The sequence below is a fragment of the Myotis brandtii genome, unplaced genomic scaffold (genome assembly GCF_000412655.1).
Source record: "Myotis brandtii unplaced genomic scaffold, ASM41265v1 scaffold250, whole genome shotgun sequence".
NCBI lineage: Eukaryota > Metazoa > Chordata > Mammalia > Chiroptera > Vespertilionidae > Myotis > Myotis brandtii.
This window is the reverse complement of record NW_005359478.1, coordinates 1,269,543-1,274,390: the sequence shown is the minus strand read 5'-3', so window position 1 is coordinate 1,274,390 and position 4,848 is coordinate 1,269,543.

The following is a 4,848-nucleotide window of genomic DNA, read 5'->3' as shown; positions in this document are numbered from 1 at the left end:
CATGCAGTTCCCTCCACCTGGAATGCCCTTCCTCAGCCTTCAGGTCCCAGCCGGCTTTAACTCCACTGGAGAACCTCCCCTGAGTCCCTAGGGGCTCCCCCTGCATCCTGCACCCACCGCGGTCACAGCCATTTTCTTGATGATGCTCTCACGGGGCGGTGAGGTCTTGGGGATGCTAGCTTTGCCTTTGTAGCCCAAGCGCCTGGCACAGACAGGGAGGGAGGCAAAGGGAGCAAAGAAACACCTCTGGTTGGATTGGAGCGGATCTGGACTGTGAGCACAGCAATGGGCACAGCAATGGGCACGGAGCAAAGCCCATTCCCTTCCTGCCACTTGAGCCTGGGCTCCAGCACCTTCTGCCTCACCCCATTTGGAGCCGGCTCAGGGGTCCTCTCTACACCCACAGGCCTGTGTCTGTTGTCCCTTTGGAGGCAAGGTAATCACACCAGGATGCAGGCGTGCACTTGACTTCACAAGGAGCTCCCTGTGTTGGGGAGAATTGGGAGAAAGGCCTCCATTCTCCGAAATCCAGGACCAGGCAAGCTTGCAAGGGCCTGAGGGCTGACCTTGAGCAGAGACTTCAAAGGGTTTCCACACTGAGTACTTTCTGCAAACAATGCCTTACCTGATGCCCATGACATAGAACAGATGGAAGCTAAGCTGCTTGGGGCGAAGTGGTGCGTGTTGAGGGCGCCTGGGAGTGGGGACCAGAGTCCCCTTCCCCCTGTAGCTCTGGGTCCCAGGGAGATGGCGGAGCAAAGCCCACTCCCTTCCTGCCGCCTCCACTTGAGCCTGGGCCTCAGCACCTCCTGCCTCTTCCCATTTGGACCGGCTCAGAGGTAGTGTCCACACCCGCGGGCCTGAGTAGGTTGCCCATTTGGAGGCAAGGGACCTTCTTATTTCCCAACTTTCAGAGCTTCTCCTTCCTTCTCTCCCTACATACCCTACTGACAAGGAGCATAAAGCAGCAAGGTACAGAGATGAGCCCAGGCTTTGGAGTTGAGTGTGGGTTCAAGGTCTGGCTTCTAATTGCTGTCATCGTGTACACGTTAATTCCCTGAGCCTCAATTTCCTCTTCTGAAAACGGGGACAAAACACCCATCTCCTCCCAGGATTATTAAGAGGATTAAATAAGGCAATAGATGTAGGGCAGGTATGTCAAACTCTCGGCCCTGGAGGGTTTGGCTCAGTAGATAGAGCCTCGGCCAGAGGGCTCCCCAGTTGAATGTCGGTCAAGGACGTGTACCTTGGTTGCAGGCTCCTCCCCAGCCCAGGCCCTGGTAGGGGCGCATACAGGAGGCAACCAATCGATGTGTTTCTCTCACATCAATGTTTCTCTCTGTCTTTTCCTCTCTCTCTCTCTTCCACTCTCTCTAAAAAGCCAATGGGAAAATGTCCTCGGGTGAGGATTAACCAAACACACACACAAAACCGCAACCTCGGTGTACTGGGATGATGCTTTAATCAACTGAGCTACCTGGCCAGGGCTGGTTTTCCTTTTATTGGGGCTCCATTAACGGCTCCCCGGCCCCCACCCCGCCTCCCACCACACTTCCTCACCAACCCCTTTTATTTCACTTTGTTCATTTGGACCCACAGAGTACCCAGCCCACTCTGCCTTGATCCCTGACCTTGGCCTCTCTCCTCAGGGCTTGTCAGTGCCAGGCCGGCTCCAATATTGGCAGGCTGGCCCCCTACAAAGCCCATCGCTTCTGATCCTCTCTGCCTACTCTGTCTGTTCTCATCACATCAGCTGAGTAGCTCACCCATCCAGGCCCTTTTTCCTCTGTGGCTGGTGCCTTCCCCAGCTCCCCTGGTAATGAAATGGCTGCATAGAAGGTCCTTCCAGGAGAGCCAGGAAGCTTGCACCAGAGGCTATCTGCTGTTTCTGCCTCGTTATGCCATCCAGAGCCTCCTTTTCAGGGAGCTGTTCCTCCCCTACATCACTATTCCTACCTCTGCATCTCTTACCCTCGCACCCCAAACGCGGAAGTCCTTTCAGTTCCCGCTAGTCCTTTCCCCAGCCTCTCTCCCAGGCTCTGCGGGTTGTCAGCTTTCTCAGAGAAGGGAACTAGGACTTGAGGAGTTAGGGTAAAAGGGAAGGTCAAGAAGGTAAAAGTTACACGCAACCCTTCACTGAGAGTCATAAAGGAACTGGCCATAAGACAACGCCATGGTTCCTACCTTGGGGCTCAGACACCCATTGGTTAGTCTTCCCCTGGAAGGCAAGAGCCACACAACAGGAATTGACTGGGGTTTGGGACACGCTATCTATCTAGATCAAGGGCACTGTGGAGTTGGTATATGTGGGGGCCAGGGGGCGGGGGGAGTGTCCAGACTAATGGGAACAAGGACACATGGAACAGGCCTAGGGGCTAAAGCAGGGCATCCTCCTCCCACCCCCAGACTCCACCCAAGCCCCCCACTACCCCCACCTCGAGCGTAGCTATAACTCGGGCTCCTTGCTGCCATAGTAGAGAGAAGCATCTGCCTGCCACATGACATTCAACAGATATGATTCTCTTCAGAAGAAAAACCTCCCAGAAAGTAACCAGGCTGCATTCCTGTGAGGGAAGACCTTTAGAGGAGCCGGTCCAGGGTTGTGATAAGCCTCAGGAGAAAAGAGCCCTAAGGAATGCAGGCTGCTTCCTGGGAGAGGGTTTTCTCCCTCACCCTTGACCTCCGCAGCACGTCTTAGTTTCAATGAGCCAGGCAGGGGGACCGTACATCTCTGGAGCCCAGGCTGGAGCCTGCTAATACATGTCACTCTTCTCTTCTGGACATCCAAGGGTGACTTTAAGAAGGACCTGGAGGACGTTGGGAGAAGGTGAGAAGGGACAAGATGGTGGGAAGAAGCAGCCAAACATTCTAGAAGTGTCTCCCTTTCACAGCGACTCATTTGTAGTACTTAAGAGCAGGAAGGTTCCAGGATGGTTTCCACGGAAAGGCCCTCAGCTATCTTGTGGAGGTGACTTGGAAAGGTTAGGAGTTCTGTTGGAAGAGTAAAGCAGAATGCACAAGCGCCCCACCCCCACTCTTGAAAAGCCTCGGGGGCAGCTGGGAGGGAGCTGAGGAGAGCAGGTGGCAAGGCTGACAAGGAGCTGCTGACACTACTGATCCCCGTGGCGCTGGGGCCGTGACATCAGGGGGAGAAGCTCTGGGTGGGAGCTTTGGGGAAGGACGGGGGCCCGGAGGTGGAGCCCTGCCAGATATCTTCCTGTTTTAGCCCGACGTGATCCGGCAAAGGCCAGGCACTGGTAAGAGAGGAGCTGAGACAGGGATGGCACGAAGGGCAGATGAGTAAGAACTGGCTGTCTTGGGAGGCCAAGGGCAGGAGTCGGTGCCCTCCTGCTAGCCATCCTTGGTGCCTGGTGGATCTGCTCTGGCCCTCCTTTGCAGTGGGGAAGAGGCAGGTGACCACCAAAGCTCTCCTGCCTGTTTCTGTGTGATATGTTTGATATTGGGTTGTTTAATTAGGAACCAACTAAATGTCAAACATATTCTTACAGCAGTGGGCAATCTGGCATCACCCTCTTTCCTACCTCTTGGGGTCTGGGGCTCCTATGATTTTTACGGAACCTCTTCTCTCCAGGACCCACTTGGAAGAACAGCCCACATGGATTGCAATCTTAAGCTGGAGGGCTGGTATTTATTTGAGTATCTAATCTTCCTATATCTTTTCCTTGTACCCAAAGTGATCTTCTCCTCTCCCTTGTATTTTTCTCCTCTTTATCCAATATGCAACCCCTTTTTAAAAATTCTTTATTGTTGAAAGTATTACAGATGTCTCTCTTTCCTCCCATTGACCTCTCCCAGCCCGCGCCCACCCCCTGCAGCCCCCTTTCTTATCCACTGCCTCCTGCCCCCGGGACTGTCTTGTTTCTTAGTCCCACAGTAGGAGTCCTTAATTTCTCTGCTCTCCTTCAAGAGTTAGCTGATGGTCTATCGGCCCATCTACCTCTAGTGACTGGAAGCTCTCAAAAGTGGACTCCAGTTTTGCCCTCTGTCTCAGTTCCCCCATTGCTGGGGCTTAGTATTAACACGACCCATCTATCCTTGGCATAATGACTGATTAGAGCCATTTATATTCTTCCCTGATAGCTCTGGTCACCTTGAACAGTGTCCCCCTCGCTCTTGGCATTTTCTCCGATTGTATGGTGCCAGTGGACTGGGATCAATCGCCACCTGTCCATGACAAGGCTCCAAGTGGAAGAATGAACATGGCCAGGAACGAAGCTGGGAGAATAACGCTGGCAATGATGACTAGCATGATGAGTGTGTGGGAGGTGGGGGTGGCGGATATGAAAGGAGCAGAGGGTGAGAAGAGGAGAGAGCAACACAGACCTTGGTGTATGCGGGTATCAAAGTTCTATTTAAAGATCACTATGGGCAAACAGAGGGCATGGTCCCATCTAGACTATTCTGCCCATGCCCTGATTCTCTCCCCCACCCCACTTGAAGCTCTGGGATGGCCTTCCAGATCTCCACCCTACCCTCTTACTCCATCCCTGTGGCTCTTAAGGGGGAGGAACAGGCCTCCCTGCCAATTAGAGACTCTCAAAATAACGCCGTAATTTGATCAGGGGATTTGGGGGAATTTTCAGGATCAGGAGTGACCTCCCCTTTTCACAGTTGCTCAAGCTTCCCGAATACCAGAAATCAAAAGGTGAAATTCAACGGTGGAGTTTGATCAGCACCCAACACAGTCCAGGTGAGAGGAAGGGGAAACGGAAGAGCAAGTAGGACCCTTTGAGTGAAAACTACCAGTCTAGAATTACCAAAGTACCTTTCTCTATTTCCATGTTCACCTCTCCCCCCCCCCCCCCCCCCCCCCCCCCCCCGACAACA